We start from the raw sequence: 23,168 nt of genomic DNA, 5'->3' as shown, positions 1-23,168 counted from the left end.
TGTAAATCTTTACAGGATAAGAAAGCCTCATCTTTCTCCTGTGGAGCAGTTGGTGGGTTTGAACTGCTGACTTTGTGTTTAGTAGTACAGTGTTTATCCTACAGTGCCAATGAATGCTTCAATATTATATCTGAAAGCATAATTTTTTTTTTTCTTCAGTTCCTTCAACTTGAGAGATGCTAAGCATTTGCTTCTATTTTGGTTTTCTAACTCTAGGTCTCTGGGCATTTCTTTCTTTTTTTTTCTTGAGCTGCATTTTGAAATTTTCTGTTCAATTCTTTTACTCCCTCATTTTTCCCTTTCACTTTAGCTACTCTAAGTTCAAAGGCAAGTTTCAGAGTCTCTTCTGACATTCGTTTTGGTCTTTTATTTTTTTCCTCTCCTTTTAATGACCTTTTGTTTTCTTCATGTATGATGTAATCCTGTAACTCTTATGGTATTTGGTCATTAGTGCTCTGTGCATCAAATATGTTCTTGAGATGGTCTCTGAACTCAGGTGGGTTCTACTGATGGTCATATTTTAGATCTTTAGGACTTTTCTTAAGTTCAATGTAAACTTGTACAGTCAGCCTCTGACCTTTTTTTGGCTGATAATTTTGAACGTCTCCATCATCTCTTCCCATAGATGCAGTTGATTTGAACCCTGTGTATACAATCTAGTGAGGTCCATGTGCACCGGTGTCATTCATGTTACTGAAAAAGGTATTTGCAATGAAGAAGTCATTGGTCTAGCAAAATTCTATCATGCCATCGCCAGCATCATTCTGTCACAAAGGCTATCTTTCCCAACTACTAATCCCTCTACTTTGCTTCCACCTTTTACATTCCAGTAATTAGTGATGCATCTTGATTGCTTGTTTGATCAATTTCAGCCTGAAGAAATTGGTAAGATTCTTCAATTTCTTCACCATTGGCTTTGGTGGGTGGTGGATAAATTTGAGTAACAGTTGTATTAACTGGTCTTCCTCATAAGCATTTAGATACTATCATATCACAGACAACAATATTTCCAGATAGATTTTGGAATGTTCTTTTTGACAATGAATGCAACATAATTCCCCTTGTGTTGTACAATATCCAGCATAGTAAACCATATGTTAGTTGCATTCAAAATAACCATTTCCTGTACATTTCAGTTCACTAATGCCTAGGATAACAATGTTTATGAATGCAATTTCATTTTGACGAGTTTAAAGTTTCTTTGATTCATACTTTGTACATTCCACAAACTTATTATTAATGGATGTTTGCAGCTGTTTTGTCTCATTCATTTTTAACCACACCCTGTTAGCAAATTAATGTCCTGAAAACTTTGCTCCATCCACATCATTAAGATCAACCCTACTTTGATGAGGCAGGTCTTTCTCAGAGATATTTTGAGAGACTTTCAACCTGAGTTGCGCATTTTCAGATCGTATACTAGACTATGCTCTGCTGCTGTTCATAAGCTTTTCTTTGGCTAATCCCTCACAAATGGACTGCACATTTCTTCTTTCTAGTCTGTTCTTAGTCTGTAAATTCAGCTGAAATCTGTCTACCATGGTTGATCTTGTGCACTCAAACACTGAACACATATCTTCCTGTATTACAGCAGCATGTAGGCCACCACAGCACAAACAAATGACAAATGAGGAAGGTTAAATAATAAAAGATTGAACAACCTAGCATTGATGTCATTGTCAGAAATTATAAATTACTGGTCATTTATTATGATTCAACCTAACAAATACATATCAATCCATAAAAAAGGAGCATGGAATTCAAGGTAAAGGATGTTCCACAAACAATAAAATGCATACAACTAGAGTATCAAAGACTACTACAACATACAGGCATATTCTTAAATTTAAAGTGCTAGAAACACCTCAGAAACTAATCTCTTGTTCAATGCAAGTCTTATCTGCCTCAGATTATAAACGCCAGCATTTATTTTTCTATTAAGCCAAAATGAAGTTTCATCTTTTTGCCTTGGGATTTGTAAGCAGTATGAAAAGGGACAGGAAATGGGAAAAAGCATAACATTAGTATATCTAACCATGCACTCAGATACAAATAAACTAAAATATAATAAAGAAGTCAAACTCATGTCCAAGCAATAACAAGCAAATCATTTGGAAACATCCAGTGAGATTAATACACTGCTGAACATTTACATTTTGAGGATTACAAATAAATACACCTTTCCTCCAGGAAACTGCCATGTAAATGCAGGTACCTTTTCTTAGAGTGCAGAATAAATAACTGTCATTAATTCATGAATTCAGCACTTTAAGTTGACTGTTCTCCAAGAGTAAAAACTTTAATTAAGACTGCTAGCTTGATCCTTTGCACATTATAACACAAACTTCCATATCAAGCCATCATTTACTGAAGACTAATGGGGTGAATTTTATATATTTATGGACAATTTGGCTGTGATACAAAGGTATCTTCCCGTCTTTGAGGGAAAAAAAATGGAAGTTGAATTGAAGAAAGGCAATTCCTATAGTTGTATACATTGTTCTTAGTGTGGAACCCTGTTGGTGCTGTTAGATAAGCATTGAGCTGCTAACTGAAAGACCAGTGGTTTAAAGCTACCAGATGTTTCCTGAAAGAAAAATGAGGCTGTCTGCTTCCGTAAAGATTTAGTCTCAGAAACTTATATAGGCACACTATGAGTCAGAATTCAATGGCAGTGGGGTATGGGTTTTAGTGTGGCTTAAAAGCATTCATTAATTGAAATATAGTACTCTCCATGCCCTCTTATATTTTTTAGTAGTAATATAATCAGGATAACCTTCCATATCTTGAATACTAATAAAAGACATATTAAGTAGACCCTAAAAATCCAGGATCCATCTAATACATCATCTCAAAAATGTAAAGGATTTGGAGGCTGCTTACTTATTATTTTGAATTACTGATTCAACCATATGTCCTGGACAGTTTACTAGCCTCTCTCCTTCTTGTTAGCTGTTGTTGACTCTTCTCCAACTCATAACAATCTTATCAATAGCAGAACAATATCTTCCTTGGTCTTGCAATATCATCATGATCATTGCTATGCTTGAGTTCACTGCTTTGGGTAGTGTATCGATCTATCTCATTGAGGGTTTCCCTCCTTGCAGTTGACCCTCTAATTTACCAACCATGATGTCTTTTTCTAGCTATTGTTTCTTTCCTGATGACATATCCAAAATAAATAAGCCAAAGTCTAATCCTCACTTCTGAAAAACAGTCAGTTTGCTTTGTTCATTCTTCTGACAGTTCACAATATTTGTTACCAACACCATAGCACAAGTGCATCAATTCTTCTTCTGTTTTCCCTTTTCATTGTCCACTTTGCTTATGCATATGAGGATATTGAAAGTAGAAGGTGGATCAAGCACAACTTAGTAACCAAAGTGACATCATTACTTCTGAAAACTTTTAAAGAGTTCTTTTGTGGCTGATGTTGGTGCTATTGTTAAGTGCTGTCAAGTCGGTTCCAACTCATAGAGACCCTATATGGGGTTTCTGAGAAGTGACTGGTAAGTTTGAACTGCCGACCTTATGGTTCAAACATGCCTTGAGTCCAGCACATTAACTCTGCACTCAACACATTACATCTTTTGATTTCTTGAACTGTTTCTATGGACATTAATTGTTGATCCAAGTACAATAAAATCATGAACACCAGTTTTATACTCATTTATCATGATTTTGCTTACGGATCAATTTGTGAGGATTTTCATTTTCTTCAGATTCAAGTTTAATACATATTGCTGTTCACAGTCATTGAAATTTACCAGTAAGTACTTCAAGTCATCTACATTTTAAGCAAACAAACTTGTGTCAACTGCATATCACAGGTTGTTAATGAATCTTCCTCCAATCCTGGTACCATGTTCTTCACTTTCTTGGGTTACAAATTCAATAAGCAAAGTGGAAGGACATAGCCCTATCATACACATTTTTCAATTATAAACCTCATGGTCTAGTCTTGTTCTATCAGAATAACTGTCTTTTAACTGATGTACAGGTTTCTCATGAACACAACAAGAGTTCTGTAATTCCTATTCTTCGTAATGCTATCCATAATTTGTTATGATCTACATATTCCAATGCTTTCATGTAGGTGATAAAACACAGATGAATCACCCATCTGGTATTCTCTGCTTTGGGCCAAAATCCATTTGTCCTTAAGCAAACATATCCCCATTTATATCTTCTTTGGCATCTGGCTTGACTTTATGAAAAAATTCCCTCTAAGTGTTTAACTGTAAAATTTGCTAGTATGTGATAATAATGATATTGTTTAATAATTATGATTTTTAATTGATCATGTTTTGGAGGGGAAAATGGACATGAATAAGGATCTTTTCCAGTAGTTGTCTTCTAAATTTTTGCCTTAAGTAAATAACCATTGCCAGCATTGCATCTGTTTATTAGAGTATCATAACTGGTATCCCTTCAGTTTCTGAAACTTAATTTTTGCCACTGCTTTCAGTGCAGCTTGATTATCTTTTTTCAGTTACAGCAGTTCTTGATCATATGTTACCTTCTGAGATAACTAACCATCAACCAATTTGGGTATGTGGGTATAGGACCATGTGTAGTCCTCCATCTTATTTGGATCTTTTTGCATTAAATCTGTTTTCTAAATTCAAGAAATTTAAATGTCTAGTAGTTAACTGAATCAGATACCTGTAAAGGAAATAACTATTCAGGAAAAGGTTTTGATATTGAAGTATCTTAAGGGAAAATATGGTCTTCAGGATAGGCATAGGGTTGTTGTTGTTGTTAAGTGCTGTTGAGTTGATTCCAACCTATAGTGACCCTGTATAGGGTTTCCAAGGAGCATCTGGTGAGCTTGAACTGCCGACCTTGAATTCAAATGGCTTTGCAATCTGGCACATTAACCCACAGCACCACACCAGGACTCTAGGCATAGGGTATAAACCCAGAAATATCAAAAGAGAATAGTCTCATTGCTCTTCAAGAGAAAACAAAAGAAAACAAAAAAGAATTGCCTTGTTTTTGTTCATGTTTCATTTTCAAAGAAAGAGGAAAGGGAAAAGGGTTGTAGGAATGCAATGATAAGAGGGTAAAAGCCATTGCTGTGTGGTGAAGAAATCTTAGGGACTTCATGACCAAAAGATTTGTGAAGAAAATCATGTTAAATTGGAAGCTGTCTATATTAATACAATGAAACTAATTCTCACCCATTTCCAGACTCTTCATTAAGTCAAACACCACCTCACATTTGCTTTGTAGATATAATATATAGGCAATCGAGAAAGAGGATGAATTTCATATCAAGACTTGCTATCATGCAAGGCAGAAACTGCATATGAAGAACAGATACAAGTAAGGCAATAGCAGAGGGGTCATAGGAATACAAGCTTTTGTACCCCAGTCTCCCAAACTTCACACTCAAGAATTCATGAAAATCTCAGTAATTATGTTAGATATCCACTGAGAATGAAATTTGGGTTTCAGTTTATTTGGTAGCATCTTTGTGACGTCTTTTGCTCCTAAGTTTATTGTTGTTTTAAAAATGCCTTTTGGATACCCAAAAGGATTTAAAGTAGATTCCAGATATCAAGTAAGCAAAATGAGCTGTATTTCTTGTCAAGAATGCCAAATCTAATGATTTTCTAGCCATTTGTTGAAAGACAGCTTTCAAAATGGAACTGTGACATACAAAATTCCAACTAATAACTAGAGGCAAGAAGAATGATTAAGAAAAAAAAATCTTATTTTTACATTTTTAGAGTTGATTGATCCTTGAAATGAACCCCTCTGATTTAAGGAGAAGTCAGAAAATGTAAAATGAAAGAAAATGCTTCACACACAAAATTCAAGTATGCCTGCTCAATTGCAAACACTGAAGTGTTTTCTTTCTTTTTCATTAAAAGTTTAGAAATTACGTTTATTTTCTTTATAAAACCTGAGCACTAGCTACTGTGATCTGTGACTTTTTTTTAATGTTTATTGTGAATTATGTGATAATTTACATGGGAGAACATTAGTTTTACATTCATGTGATGACTTTTAAATAAATATTTAGAATTTTACAGTTTATCGTGATGTTTTAAGCTTGCAGTATTGTCATTGGCCACCAGTTTCTTATATGTGGTGGCATGCATGTTGCTTTGATTCTGGAAGCTATGCCATGGGTACTTTAAATACCAGCAAGATCACCCAGGATCGACAGGTTTCAGCTGAGTTTCCAGATGAAGACAAACTAGGAAGAAGGCGAGATGGGCTATTTTAAAATATTTAGTCATTGAAAACCTCATGAATAACATAGAGACAGTGTCAACACCAGAATACTGAATATTGAAGCATGATGAAGACCACAAGAATACTGTCAGATATAGTGCCAGAAGAAAAGTCCCTTAGGTTAGAAGGCATTCCAAATAAGGAAGGAAAGAGCTGACTCCTCAAAGTAGAGTTGACCATGATAATGCAAATAGGGTTAGAAAACCAAAAGTGAAGAACATGCTCAGCATTTTCAAGCCTCAATTTGAAATATTGAAGGATTCTATGGGCAAAATATTGAAAGATCCAGGACTCTGGTAGCACAGTGATTACGAAAATGGGCTGCTAACCTCAAAGTCAGCTCTTTGAAACTACCAGCTATTCCACAGAAGATGCTGTCTGCTCTTGTTAAGATTTACAGCCTCAGAAACCCTATGCAAGATCACTATGAGTCAGAACCAACCTGATAGCACACCACCACCACCATGGGCAAGATGGAGTCCCTGGTGTAGCATTGTGTGTTAATGCACTGGACTGCAAAGTCGGTTTGAATTGTAAGGTTGGTGGTTCAAACTTTCCAGCTGCTCCTCAGATACCCTTTACAGGGTTGATATAAGTTGTACTGACTCTATGGCACTTAGCAACAACAACAACAGGCAAAATATTAAATGATGTCAAAAGTATCAAAAGAAGTACAGCTAGAATGCTCCTTAGAAGTCATAATGGCCAGATTTTGTTTATCACACTTTATCAGGAGGGAGTAATCCCTGGAGAAAGACATCATGCTTGGCTAAGTAAAGTGGAGGGTCTGAGAAAAAGAGGAAGACCTCCAACGCGATGGATTACCATACTGACAGCAGCAGTGGGCTGAAACGTACCAATGATTGTGAGTTTGCATGGTACTGGATAATGTTTTGTTCTGTTATCACTGTAAATCGGTACAGATTTGATGGCACCTAATAATGATGGTGTGGCACTGTGGGCTAATACGCCAGTCTGCAAAGCCATTTGAACTGCAAGGTCAGCAGTTCAAGCTCACCAGCTGCTCCTCGGAAACCCCATACAGGATCACTATAGGTGGGGACCGACTCGACGGCACTTCACAACAACAAATAATGATAATAATTTTCTTTTGAAATCATGATTTTCATATTTTCTACTTTTTCAAGATAGTGGAGCTGTCTTTGTGCTCTAATTTATAGTTGTTGATGTTAAGTGCCTTTCAGTAGGTCTGATTCATTGTGACCCTGTATATGGTTTCTAAGGAGTGGTTGGTAAGTTCGAACCACAAACCTTGCCATTCAAATGGATTTGTGGTCAGTGCTTAATCTACAACACCACATCAGGACTTTGGGATTTATTATTTTGTGAATAGAAATGTGTGTATGTTCCCCCAATTTGAAACTAATCAGGGGTTTCTATGAGCTAGGAGCTCTGGTAGCGTAGTGGTTACGAATCGGGCTGCAAACCGCAAGATCAGCAGTTCGAAACTACCAGCTGCTCCGCAGGAGAAAGATGAAGCTTTCTGCTCCCGTTAAGATTTACAGCCTCGGAAACCCTGTACAGGGTCGCTATGAGTCGGAACCGACTCCATGGCACATAACAACAAGTTATATTGGTATGATGTAATGCTTGAGGATAAGCTCTGGATGGCTAAATGAAAGTTCCTTGGTGTGAACCAACTAGTGGCTCCTTGGAACCCCTCTACAGGGTCACTATGAGTGGAACCATCTTGTCAGCTCTTAACAACAACAAAAACATTGTCAGCATATGCCTTTCAAGATTATTTTCATCAGAAAAAGAAATGCACCACATAGAAGGAAAGTAAGAAAGACCAGTAAGGGCATAAATTTGTAGACAGAGTATGACCATGTAATAGAAAGCATACTTGACTTTGCTGGTGAGACTACAGATACAGAGAATACAGAGAGTTCTGCTCCAATCTTTGCTCTGCCATTTACCAGGACTCATTGCCTCAGCCCCTTTATTTGGAAAATGGGAAGGATAATAACATCAACCTCATAAAACCAAAAGTATTTAGTAAGATCCTGCTTGTAAAGCATTTACCAAGATGCCAGTCTCAAAGTACTCAATAAGTATAAGCCATATAAAAAGTGTTACTCTTTCAATCATATGCATTTACTATTCTCTTCTGCATTAATTTTAGTTTAAGTATGAACATTAGAGAGGACACTGTCTATGTAAATAGACATGATAGCCTGGCTCATTAAAACTGCAATTCACCAATTTTCTGTGTGAGCAATGATACCCACCATGGTGACCCCATGTATGTCAGAGTAGAATGATACTTCATCAAATTTTCAATGGCTAAATTTTCAAAAATAGATCATAAGGGTTTTTTACGGATGCCCCTCTGAGTGCACTCAAAATCATTTTGTTAGCAATCAAGTGAGTTCATTGTTGCACCATCCTGGGACTTCATGATCAATAATACCCTTCACCAAATATTTGAAGTTTTCCAAAGACAGCAGAAAAATAAATAAATAAAATAGAAGGAGAAGAATAGCATATAAGAAATCCAAATTTCAACTTTAAGTGATTTATTTTAAGGCATTGTCTGATCAAAAAGTACCATACTTATAGGTAATTGTTGTTAGGTGCTGTCAAGTCTGTTTCGACTCATAGCCTGTATATGGTTTCTGAGGAGCAGCTGGTGGATTTGAACAGCTGACCTTGTGATTTACAGTCCAGTGCTTGATCCTACAGTGCCATACCAGAGTCCCCTCCCATTAATATACGACATTTATCCTGGTGTGGTGCTACAGGTTAATGTGCTGAACTGCAAGGTCTATTTGAACTACAAAGTTGGTAGTTCAAGCTTACCAGCTGCTCCTTAGAAACCTTATACAGGGTAAATGTGAGTCAGACCTAACTCGATGGCACTTAACAACTTATCAACTAAAATACCCAAAGTAACATATAAAAAAGTGAATTTAATTTTTTACAAATTGTCAAAGTGACTACAGACTTGACATAAGAACCTGAGATAAAACAGTGAAAAGTCAAGAAAAAGGCACAGAATTAAGCAATCATTAGGAAGCAGAATCCATACAAATTGCTACCGAGGGGTTGTGACCGATGATGAACATCCAGTATGACAGGTGTAACAAAGGAAGGAATATACATGTAGATTATAACATATTTAAACTTCTTAATGGGTGTTTTAGTAATATAAAATATGGACTTAAAAGATTTGTGGCATTTACTATACATTTTCATATTGTTGTTGTGCTGTTAAGTGTTGTCGAGTTGGTTCTGACTCATAATGACCTTGTATAGGGTTTCCAAGGAATAGCCACTGCTGACCATGTGGTTCACAGTCCAGTGCTGACCCATAGCACCACACCAGAATTTTATTTTGCCATCTTTGTTTATCATTCTGATTTTGAGTACATATCACAACATCATCTTCAGAGAATTATACTTGAAGATGACAGCTTTCAACAATAAATCTAAAATTGTAGGATTTTGGGTTTTATTGTATGAATTCACAACAAAATGAATGCCTGATTATTTTACAAGCAAGAAATAAAAATTGAATATAGGCAGGTATTTTATTTTGGTCAAATTACATATAAAGCATATAGATAGATTATTAGACAAGATTTTTTAATTGTGCAGACCTAGAGTTATATGCACAAAATGTGCAAATTGGAAAAGCTAAGATGATTTATGCTCCGAGTCACTTTAGGTCAAAGTTAAAGATGAGTTATAAGGGCCATAAAAGAGTACAGGATGTAACAAATTTATGACTTTGCTTTGTTCCTGTCACTTTGTAGCTAAAGCTATTTCTACCCTGCCATAATGTGCATTTTTAATCAGTGTGTATTAGCCACAGCAGAGCAAACCACAAGTCACAAGGAGAGATGACTTTAAGTCTGTTAGTGACAGATTTCTGTAGCAATGTATACAAAGCAGGATTTATAAATCAAATCAAATTTCCACTACAATTCTGTTATCGTTTTGCTTCTAATGGAAATTATTTGACACCTAAATTTAATCTTTAAAGACATACTTGAAAAATATATAAATTTTCTGCATGTTCCTAATACAAGTAACAGTCAGCAGCCTAATAAATAATACGTATTTTTTACTGATTAAAAGCTACATATGATAAACTAGCATAATGAAGAAATCTGCAAGCTTGAGGATAATTATATTGTGATATTCTCCTGTAAACTCTGTGATGTTAGATAAGACTTTTTATCTGACATCAGTCCTAAGCAAGTAGATGATGCGGTTATTTGTTGTTAAGTTCTGTTGAGTCTGTTAAGACTTGCAGCAACCCTGGAAACCCTATTCCAAGGCTGTAAATCCTTGTGGGTGCAGTAAGTCTCATCTTTCTCCCATGGAGTGGTTGGTAGACTTGAACCGCACCCTTGTTGTTGACAGTTCAGTGCTTATCCTACAGCACTGTAGCACTTCCTCAAATAGACTATTGTTTTGCTTTAAACTACTTCTATTCCTTCAAACCCAATAAGAACTCATTCTAAGCCAGAAGGTTGGGTCTCAAAATTCTTCAAAGATAATTTTTGGTTATTCACTGCTGTTAAGTCTATTTTTGACTGATAGCGACCCCATGTGACATAGTAGAACTGCCCCATAGAATTTTCTAGACTATAATCTTTACTGGGGAGTCCTGGTGTGGTGTTGTGGGTTAATGTGCCAAACTGCAAAGCAGTTTGAACTGCAAGGTCAGCGGTTCAAGCTCACCAGTTGCTCCTTGGAAACCCTATACAGGGGTGTTGTGGGTCAGAACCAACAGCAATAATCTTTACTCATGGCATTATAGAATAAGCACTGGACTGCTAACTGAAAGGTCGGCTGTTCAAATCCACCAGCTACTCCTTGGAAACAATATACAGGATGACTATGAGTCAGAACTGACTCAAAGGGACTTAACAATAACAATAACTGGAGGAGATTGCCAGTCTTGCTTCCCCAGAGCCACCGGTGGTGGTGGTGATGTACCATAGAGTAGGTTCTGAACTCATAGTCAGCCTATATAGAGTTTCCGAGACAGTAAATCTTTAGAAGCACACATAGCCTCATCTTTCTTTTTCTCACACAGAGCAGCTGGTAGATTTAAACTGCTGACTTATCAGTTAGCAGCCCAGCTCATAATCTACCTTGTTACCAGGGCTCCTTCACAGAGCTACGAGATGGATTTTAAAAAAACAACCTTTCAGTTAGCAGCTAAGCTACTCACTATTGCACCACCAGGGTTCTACTAAAAGATAAGAACTCTGTTTAATTTCATACAGCAATCATAATCTACACTTATGTAACATGAGGGATTTATTTTGTTGTTGTTGTTAAGTGCCATGGAATCGGTACCAACTCATAGCAACACTATACACGGCAGAACGAAACACTGCCTGGTCCTGGGCCAACCTCGTAATTGTTGACACACTTGAACCTATTGAAGCTGCCACTTTGCCTCCTTCTCACTGAGGGTTGTCCTCTTTTTTTATGACCTGCCACCATATTAAACATGATATCCTACTCCAGTGACTGGTCCCTCCTGACAACATGTCTGAAGTCTGAGAGATGAGGTTTGGCCAACTTGGCCTCCAAGGAGCACTCTGGCTGCACTTATTCTAACACAAATCCGTTTGTTCTTTGGGCAGCCCATGACACTTTCAATATTCTCCTCCAAAACCATAACTCAAAAGCATCAATTCTTTTACGGTCTTCCTTATTAACTGTTGAGCTTTCACATGCATATGAGGTTATTGAAAACATCATGACTTGGGTCAGGCTCACCTTAATCCTCAAACTGACATCTTTGCTGTTCAACACTTTCAAAAGGAGGCAGAGACCATGACATGGAGATATGGAGCTACTGGGGACTCTAGACCCAGGGAGAGAGATGAGGTATGGAGTGGACTGTAACCATGACAATGAAATGAAATACAAAAGGATGAATGTAAAGCTAATGTTCTCCAATGTAAACTATCACATAATTCACAATAAAAACTTTTAAAAATAAAAAATAAAAAGGTATTGTGCAGATTTGCCTAATGCAATACATCACTTGATTTTTTTTTTTTATTGCTGCTTCCATGAGTGTTGATGGTGATCCAAGGAGAATGAATTCCTTGACAACTTCAATTTTTTCTCCACAGATAAGAATGTTTTTTATTGGTCCAGTGATGAGGGTTTTTGTTGTATTTACATTGAGATGCAACCCATAACAAAGGCTGTGTTCTCTTATCTTCATCAGTAAGTCTTTTAAGTTCTTTGCACTTTCAGCAAGCAAGGTTGTACCATATAGCAGGTTGTTAATGAGTCTTCCTCCAATCCTGAAGCCAAATGTTTCTTCATATAATCCAGCTTCTCAGATTATTTGCTCAGCATACAGGTTGAATAATTACAGTGAAAGAATACAACCCTGTTGCACACCTTTCTTAATTTTAAACCATTCAGTGTTCCCATATTCTGTTCGAACAACTGCCTCTTGGTCCATGAACAGATTCTTCATGATCAAAATTAAGTGCTGAGGAATAATCATACTTCATAATGTTGACCATAGCTTGTCATGATCCACACAGTCAAAAACCTTTGCATAGTCAATAAAGCACAGGTAAATATATTTCTGGTATTCTCCACTTTCATCCAAGATCCATCAGATATCAGCAATCATATCCCTCTTCCATGTCCTCTTCTCAATCTTGCTTGAACCTCTGGAAGTCTCTGTCAATGTATTCTTGCAGTCATTTCTGTATTGTTATTGTTATTAAGTGCCGTCGAGTCAATTCCAACCCATAGCCATCCTGTATAGGGGTTTCAAGGAGCAGCTGGTGAGATTGAATCACCGAACTTGCAGTTCAAACTACTTTGCAGTCTGGCGCATTAACCCACAGCGCCACAACAGGACTCCATTTCTGTATTACTGTTAGTAAAACTTTACTCGAATGGGATATCAAAGGTATTGTCCAATGGTTTCTGCATTCCATTGGGTCACCTCTTTTTGGAGTGGGCACAGATATGGATCTATCCGAATCATCAGTCAGCCAGATAGTTGTCTTCCAAGTTTCTTGGCATAGATGAGTGATTGCCTCCAGTACTGCCTCCCTTTCTTGAAAGATTTCCATTTTTATTCCATCAATTTCTGCTGCCTTGGACTTTGACAATTCCTTCAATGCACTTTGGACTTCTTCCTTTGGTATCATTGGCTCTTGATCATATACTACCTCTTGAAATGGTTGAATATCAACCATTTCCTTTTGATATAGTGACTCTGTGTATTTCTTCTACTTTCTTTTGATGCTTTCTACATCATTCAATAATTTGCCCAGGGAATCTTTCAATAACAAAAGTCGAGGCTTGAATTTTTTCTTCAGTTCCCCTAGATTAAGAAATGCTGCACATATTCTTTCTTTTTGGTTTTCTGACTCCAGATCTTTGCACAGGTTTTTGTAATATTTGATTTTGTCTTCTCGAGCTGACCTTTGAAATTCTCTGTTCATCTCTTTGACCTCCTCATTTCTTCCATTTGCTTTAGCATCTCTATGCTAGACAGCAAGTTTCAGTATCTCTTCTGACATCCATTTTGACCTTTTCCTTCTTTCTTGTCTTCGTAATGACTTTTTGCTTTCTTCGTGTTTGATGTTCTTGATGCCATCCAACAACTCATCTGATCTTTGGTTTTTAGTGTTTAGTATATCAAGTCTGTTCTTCAGATGATCTCTAAATTCAGGTGAGATATAGTCAAGGTCATATTTTGGCTCTCATGGACTTGTTTTCATTTTCTTCAGCTTCAGTCTGAATTTGCATATGAGCAATTAATGGTCTGCTCCACAATCTGCCCCTGCCCTTGTTTTGACTGATGATATGGAGCTTTTCCATCGTCTCCTTCTACAAATGTAGTCAGCTTGATTTCTGTGTATTCCATTTGGTGAGGTCCATGTATATAATCATCTCTTATGCTGTCTAAAGAAGGTATTTGAAATGAACAAATCATTGGTTTTGTATAATTCTATCATGTGATCTCCACCATCCTTTCTATTATCAAGGCCCTATTTTCCTACTGATCCTTCCTCTTGGTTTCCAACCTTTACATTCCAATCACCAATAACGATCAATACATCTTGATTGCATGTTTTATCAATTTCAGATTGAAGAAGTAGGTAGAATTCTTCTATTTCATCCTCACTGGCTTTAGTTGTTGTTGCATAAATTTGAATGATAGTGGTATTAACTGGTCTTCCCTGTAGGCACATGGATATTTTGCTATCACAGACAGCATTGTACCTCATGATTGATCTGGATATGTTCTTTTTGACAATAAATGCAACACCATTCCTTTTCAATTTGTCATTCCTGGCATAATAAACCATGTGGTTGTCAGATTCAAAATGGCCAATATCAGTCCATTTCAGCTCACTAATGCCTAAGATATCAATGTTTATGCATTCCAGTTCATTCTTGACAATTTCTAATTTTCCTAGATTCAAACTTCATATATTCTGTGTTCTGATTATTAACGATGTTTACAGCTTTTTGTCTTCATTTTGATTAATGCCCCATCAGCAAATGAAGGTCCCGAGGGCTTTACTCCCATGGGCTTTACTACATTCACAGCATCACGGTCAACTCTACTTTGAGGAGGCATCTCTTCCCCAGTCGCATTTTGAGTGACTTCCAATCTGAGGGGCTCATTTTCCAGCACTATATCTGACAGTGTTTCTCTGCTATTCTTAAACTCTTTAGTGACTGAATTTTCAGAAGTAGGTCATCTGTCTTTGACTGGAAGCTCATCTGAAAGCTGTCCACTGAAGGTGACCCTGCTGGTATTTAAAATACCCATACCATAGGTTCCAGAATCACAGCATCTCACAAACCACCACAGTACAACAAATTTAAAATATCATTTCATAATTGGTGAATTAGTTTTTTTTCTAAATGAAGTGATATGTAAATATACATTGTTGTTGTTGTTAATTGCCATAAATATACATACACACACAAACATATATACATATATTCTAGTTTTTTTTAAGACAGCAATGTATTAGCATTTTAATAATTTTACATCAAATATGCTATCCTAAATATGTTGTTGTTAAGTGCTGTCGAGTTCTGGCTCATAGAGACACTGTAAAGGGTTTCTGAGGAGCAGCTGGTGTGTGTGAACCACCAACCTTTTTGTTTAAATCAGGTTGAGTACTTATCCTGCAGTTCCACACCAAATATAGCAAATATCCCCCCAAAAAATGATGTAAAATACACAATTCAGCTATTTGCATAGATTTGTTAGATACAAGCCTGACACATTGAGAACGTGGTAAACTAGTGACTCCTGGTGGTTGGTACACACTTGTGCAAATATCTATTTCTATCTAAATTAAAGAGAATGGGGAAAACAATATATACACATTTTTTACCTTCCAAACAAAAGGGTCATTTTCACTAGAAATGGTTTTTAAATAGATCATTTCTGTGAATGCAAAGAAACACCCACATAAATAAACCTTTCAAAAATGTTTTATAATGAAGCTTATAGAAACGAACGTTCTGCTGTGCATAAGGTCACTATGAGCCAGTACTGACTCAATGGCACCTAACAACTATAACAACAACAACATGTTATAAAATACCTAAAATAGGAAAACACAAAGTTATTGATAAATACTTCTAAAATACAAATGTAGCTCAATATGATAGTTCAAACTATGTTGTTGTTTTTAAGTACTATTGAGTCAGTTCTGACTTTTAGTGACCCTGTATGGGGTTTCCAGGGAGTGGCTTTTCCAAGGAAAGTCTCCAATCTTTTGGTCCAAAATGACCGTTCAGCCCAGTACATTATCCTACAGTGCCATACCAGGAGTCTAGTTCTAACTACAGCTTTCTGGAATTTTATCCAGAACGTAATTCAAAGGGGAAAAAAAGAGCTTTACCAAGGATTATCCATTAAATTAAATCTCCAAATTATAGACAGCATTAATTTCATACAAGACATAAATGTTTTAACAAATTAAAACATGTCAGAATGATGATATATAATAAAAATCATTCTCATGCTTAATTACACCTGCTTGAAAAATTGACAAATGTTTTTGATAATATGCTGTTTAGTAAGCAGAATAAAAATGCTCTGTTGATTGGAATGCAACTATTATATATATGAGGAAGCTTCAAAAAGCTAAGAAGAAGGAATAGGCAATCCACCATTGAGGGGTTTGCCACTGAAAACCTATAAATAACAGCACAGAATTATCTGATACAGTGTTTGAAGAGGAGCTCTGAAGTTGTAATGCACTCAAAATACAACTGAGAATGAGTTGCCTTTTCAAAAGAGTGATCATTAATGATGTGCCTGCAAGAAAGTGTTTGAGACCTTCATTTGCTAGAGTGGCATGGCTCAAATTAGAAAAACAACAGCAAACATCCATTAATAATTAGAATGTAGAATGTACTAAATATAAATCTATGAAACCTGGAAATTTTTTTAAATGAGTAAAAATTGAAGAGAGACACATTTTTAAACATGCTTTGTTTAAAATACACCCATGTACACATGAACTGGAGAATAGATGTATACAGTCCTAGTGAGGTACTGTAGGATAAGCACTCAACCATAAGGTAGGTTTGAACCTCAAGGTTAGCAGTTCAAACTCACCAACCACGCCTCAGAAATTGTGATTGTTATGAGTCAGAACTGACTCAACTATACTTAACAACAACAACCACTATATATATATATATATATATATATATATACCTACATGCATTCATACATACACACACGCCATGAAAACAAAACGAAAACCTGAATATAATTTCATTAATGCAGTAAAATTAGCTATTTTAATAATAAAATAATATTCAGATTCCCAACAATTTTTTTAAATGTCTAAATTGCAAATTAACTTAGAGACATATGTAAGAACTTACTAAAAGTGAGTTCTTCTAAATTCTAATCAGATCAACTTTTTCTCTCCAATTTCTATTCACCTTCATATCTCATCTCCTATTACTTTCTCAGGCAAGTCTTTAATCCCCCAATCTGGGCAAAGTTATCTCATTAAGGGTTCTCAAAGACCTTATTCCTTCCCTCTAGAACTGATCTCTCATTTTGCAGCTCTCTCTCACTTCTTTAGGGTGAGTATTACGGTTTGTTTCTTCCCCTGGATTGTAAGAGAAAGGCAGGGCACATACAAACCACTCAAAACAATCTGTCTGATAAACTGAATGACTGTACACTATGAGATCATTCACTTGCACAACGTCCTGCCCCCACTATAATCAAAGCTTGAGCAGAGCAAGGCATCCATGTAAGAAATTTGATGATTCTTGAATTGTCAACACTGTCTTGTTTAAGTTAACTGGAATCTTTGCTTCTTGATTTCCTTCCATTTATCAGTTTCTTCAACTTCTAAGTGAGTTCTGACTTGGGGCCTTTCTTAATTCTTATTCCCTGAAACTGATCCTCCCCATTTCCTTCTTGCACATGACTTTAGTCCCCTAACTAGTCCCTTCTATTATTCAATATAAAATTTCCAAAAGTTGTTGCTAACCTGCAAAAACAATACTCCCTGTGCTATGTACCATCCTTGGCCAATTAGTCTTGAAAACAGATGTACTTCCACTCGTCCATTCTTACAATCATTTGCTGTCAAGTCAATTCCAACTCATGAAGACTCCATGTATGCCAGAGAAAAGCTGTGTTTCTGTAGGGATTTCAATAACTTATTTTTCAGAAGTTTATCTTTATGCCTTTCTTCCAAGGCACATCAAGTGGACTCAAACTTCCAATCTTTCAGTTAGCAGCCAAGCATTGTAACCAACCTGGAATTCCCCACTCTTACTGTTGTTGACAATTGCTGTCAAGTCAATTGTGACTCACAGTGACCTTTTATAGCATTTCTGAGGCTGTAAATCTTTGTGGGAGCTGGAAGCCTCATCTTTGTCCCACGGAACAGCTGGTTGTTTCAAACTGCTGACCTTGTGGTTCGCAGCTCGATTCATAACCACTACGCTATCAGAGCTCCATATGTTATAGCCCCATAAAATATTCAGTGCTCTCCTGTCCCAAGTAAGAACCCTCCTTCCAATCCTTGTCATGGTCAGTATTATTAAATAAATGTTTACATTCACAGAGCTCTAGTTGGTTTTCTTCCACACCTATTCATTTGAGAAAGAAAGAGAAGAGAACAACACATCTGTTCCACCTAGGAAAATGGATGGTACCTACTTGGATAAATAAATATAAATATTTTTTATAATATAATAAATATTTTCAGTTGAAAGTAAGTTCTTGGAAACTAGAGTTTATGGTTTAGAAGTGGACATGCCAGACTGAAAGTAAAAGTTTAATTCTTCACAATATTTTCCCGTTTTTCAACTCAGGGCAGAAGATGCATAAAAAGATTAATAAAAATATATCCAGAGCCCAGGGAAGGTGAGAGAAGTTCATGGAGAAAAAGGAAGATGGAGGAAAATTTCTGAGGAGTTACAGAGCAAATATTTTCATCTAGCTGGGACCCACATTTTCAGCTCTTCTTTTGATTTTTTGTGTGTTTTGTCTGAGAAAGATAAAATACTACAAGGAAGAGAGGAAGGCAAAAAGGAAAAATGATAAGGAGTTTGTACTTTTGGTAAAAACAGCATTTGCCCTTTCAAATATAAAATGAAAAGTGTGGTATGTATGACATTTATTAAGAAATGAAAGTAGAAAAGAAAAACTTTTAAGAAATACTATATTTTTTCTCCTCAAATTGGAGGATTTAATGAATAAATATAAGAAATAAGAGAATATAAGTAAGCCACAAAAAGTATACACATTTTAATGTCTTTATAAAAATGTATGTTTTTAAAAGAAATTCATCTTAATTTCATTTTATAATTGATTATATCAAAAAGAGATGAATTTTAATCTCACTTACAGTCTTCTCACCTTAGCATTCAGGATGTACTGATAATTACAAACAGTGAAAAGACATTTTCTCAGCACATTATTTGCCTGAATCAAGCTATTAAACAGGACAGATTCTTGGTGCTAATATGGGTGACAAATACACAAGATTTTTGAGATTACTGAGACAAGAGCATGAGCCACTGTGTGAATATGTTATCAGGAGTAACTATTTCCTAGAGAAAGGTTTTATGCTTGGTAAAGGGTCAGTGAAAAAGAAGACAACCCTCCATGTGCTGGGTTGAAATTGACTGCAACAGTGGGCTCCAACATGACGATTGTGAGGACATCACAAGACTAGATAGTGTTTCATTCTGTGATACACAGGGTCACTATGAGTCAGCACTTAACTAAAGGATATCTAACAACAGCAACAATTGTAACAAATTTGACCTACCACCCTTTCCATACTTGTTTTGGGATTCTAAGGAGGGAAATTGTGACAAGGGAAAATTTATTAACATTATGTTTCTGAATAATAATATGTTGGCTATTTTCAAAAGTAGAAAAACTAACAGGCAGTATTACACATCTTATGATATAAGGAGCTCTGGTAGCGTAGAGGTTACGAATCGGGCTGCGAACCTTAAGGCCAGCAGTTCAAAACTACCCGCCGCTCCGCGGGAGAAAGATGAGGCGTTCTGCTCCCGTAAAGATTTACAGCCTCGGAAACCCTGTACAGGGTCGCTATGGGTCGGATCTGACTCGATGGCACTTAACAACAACAACAACAATGATATAAGAACCAAAGCACAAGATCACATTATGCTAACTCATCTGCATTCTAACTGATAAAAAAATGACTTGTGTTACGCAGAACAATTGAAATTCCAGTAAAACGATTGCCTTAGTCTTGACCTATTTCTCCTAATGTTAATTATCAATCATATTAAATTATTTATACATCTGAAGAAAGTATTTGCTGAGTTATATTTTAATGTCTTGCCTATGATTGTATTCTAGACTCTTCTTAACAAACAGCCATGTAGCTCCTGTATATAAATCTAAGAGTCTAACAAATCCGTCCTCCACAAACAGATTTTCACTGGAAAAAAAAAAAATTCCACATTTTGTGGCTTTCCCTTTAATTGCCTGAACAACAACAAAAGTAGAGAATGCTTTACAATGCAGATCACCCATACTTATTCAGAGATGAGAATAGTCAGAAGACACTCTGTACAGCATGAAATTGAAAAGAGTACAGTAACATTTCCAAGTGGGTAACAATTTATTCTTGTGGGAAGTAAAAACAAAACAAAAAACACCTCACTCTTTTTATGTGAAAGTCACAGAAATGCATACAAGGGGTTTTACAAAGAGTTTGTGAAAAAATTCCATTATCTGAGAATCTCATTTTTCTACAAACTTTTTTAAGCCCCCTTGTATAGTACATACAACAGATGGGGGACAACAATGAAAAACACAATTAGTTGGAAAGCATTGTATAGCAATTAGGTAGACTCCAGGTATGGCACTATAGGATAAGCACTGGAGTGCTAACCACAAGGTTGGAAGTTCAGAGCCACCAACTGCTTCTCAGAAACTCTATCTGGGTCACTAAGAGTCAGAACCAACTCAAAGGTACTTAACAACAACAACAGTATGGCATTAGGTACACAGGTAAGGGTTCTAACACCAAAAACAATAAACGTGATAGTGACATTTACACCTTGGCCACAGTGCTCCAAGCAAATCCTTGTTGTCTCACTGAAAGAAGTTTACTGTTGCAATTACCTCCCATGCTCTCTACATCCTTGTTCTCTTTACACTGCAAAAAACAAACAAACAAAAAACCACACACAACATACATAACAAAATACCAAGATTTTCTTATAGAAAAGAGCAAAAATGAAAAAAAAAAAAAAAACAACAACAACAACAACCACACAGCATAAATAGAATAGGAGCAGAAAAAAACAAAATTCCAGTTAACACAATAAATATGAATAGTAAATACACACATATTGTCCACAAGAATAAAATTTCATTATTTTTTATTTTCAGTAAAGACACTCAAATTAGAATTATTAGAAGAAAAAAAAATGGAAAGAATGAGTAAATAAAAATAAAACAAACTATCCCAAATTATGTAAATAAAATACTGAAAAAGACAGAGTGAATCCTGTATCATTATAAGATAAAAAAAGAATTCAAACTAAAAATAATTAAAGACAATCATTTTTACAATATTTTTTTTAAATATTAATGGATACAGAATAGCCATGTATAGGTCTCTACACATTTAAATATATGCAGCCACATTAGTAAAAAACTAATATGTAGTAGATGACTCACCATAAGTATTTAATGAAAAAAGGAGTTTAAATAACAGATATACTCCTTGAAGGTTTTTTACTGTGGCAAATCTCTCCACGTTGACAGTGGTGACAGGCATGCTGAGCAAAGAATAGGGAAAAACAGTGAGGAGTATGGGACTCATCTCCAAGCCTTTTTAGGATCAGGTAGCTCAGGCTATCCACCACAGTATTGTAACTCATGGGAAACGTGTGTTACAGAGTAGAACTTCTCCATAGAGTTTTCTTGGCCTATAATGTTTATAGAAAGAGCTCTAGTAGGATAGTACTTATGAGTCAAGCTGCTGACCTCAAGGTCAGCGATTTGAAACTACAGGCCATTCTGTGGGAGAAAGATGAGGCTTTCTGCTCCTGTAAAGAGTTACAACCTCAGAAACCCTATGCAGGGTCACTATGAGACAGAACCAACTCCACAGCACATAACCACCACCCCACCAATGTTTATGGACACAGATCAGTTCGTCTGTGGAGCCTCAGGTTGCTTTAAAACTACCAACCTTTAGCAAACCAGTTGTGCCACTCACAGTACAATTTATGAAGGTCACTGAATATATTTTTCCAGTTACCATCTGATAAGCACAAGTGAAACTGAGTTTTCATTCACCATACTGTTGTTGTTAAGTGCAGTTGAATCAGTTTCGACTCAGAGTGACCCTGTATAGGGTTTCCAAGAAGGGCTGGTGAGTTTGAACTGCTGACCATGTGGTTCAAACTGACCTGTGGTCCAGTACTTTACACCACAGCACCACACCAGGACAACATAGGTGACCACCAAAAATGTGGGTAATGACCACCTGGACCTGACACAGTGGAACCTGTTGCAGGAGGTGATGTCAAATATCTATGGACTTGTGGCCTCACTGGTTATGATTCAACCTTTTTAAAAAACTAAGAGAGACTTGTAGGTGTCCCTCTCCATGGGATTAAAGAACCTGAGAAACCACAGTCAGTACAAAGGATTCAGAACTCACCTTGGAAGACAGCACAAGTACAAGATCATCATCAAGCCACTGAGAAAATAAAGAAAACAAACAAGTAGAATGGAATCAAGAAAAAAGTGAGAGTTTGGGGCATTTAAAATGACATGATAAAGGATCCATTTATAAAAACCAAAGCCCTAAGCAGACATATGGGCCCAGATGTGGATGGGTGCAATAAAATGTGGGTCTATTTGTGGATTTCTGAGTATTTCATGACTCAGATCTTCTTCAAAGAATTATGGTCCTCATGGAGAGAAATGATATTTGGATCAATAAGGGTTTTCAATAAAAATTTGTAGAACTGCTCTCTACTGTCTGACTCTCCTGACAAAAGGCGGCAGTGAATGTATGTCAAGAAATAAATAAAGAGGCTTAGACCTGGTTGCTTTTCAAACATTTACCCACTGAAAAATAAAACTAAATGACAAATTTTAACAGGCTTGGCAAGAAAAAACTAAAAATAAACAAGAATACAATGTATTATCATTACAATGATACAATTAAAACTCTGTAATATTTACACATACAAATACATATGTGAAAAATAAGAAACTACACACTCTTTCCAAAAAGCAATGAAAATTTTGTAAACATTTATTATGCATTGCTGTTGTTAAGTGCCGTCGAGTCGGTTCCGACCCATAGCGACCCTGCACAGGGTTTCCGAGGCTGTAAATCTTTACGGGAGCAGAAAGCCTCATCTTTCTC

The 23,168-nt window shown here is 36.3% G+C and overlaps 1 protein-coding gene across 1 annotated transcript in view; it reads right to left on the bottom strand.

Annotated features, from left to right (window-relative positions):
* GRXCR1 (glutaredoxin, cysteine rich 1) overlaps window positions 1–23,168 on the bottom strand; it is a gene marked incomplete at its 3' end in the record, with an annotated part of 151,662 nt that overhangs the window by 37,814 nt on the left and 90,680 nt on the right. The window lies entirely within an intron of this gene.

This window comes from Chrysochloris asiatica, unplaced genomic scaffold, assembly GCF_000296735.1.
Source record: "Chrysochloris asiatica unplaced genomic scaffold, ChrAsi1.0 scaffold00465, whole genome shotgun sequence".
NCBI lineage: Eukaryota > Metazoa > Chordata > Mammalia > Afrosoricida > Chrysochloridae > Chrysochloris > Chrysochloris asiatica.
This window is presented reverse-complemented; position numbering and strand designations above follow the sequence as displayed.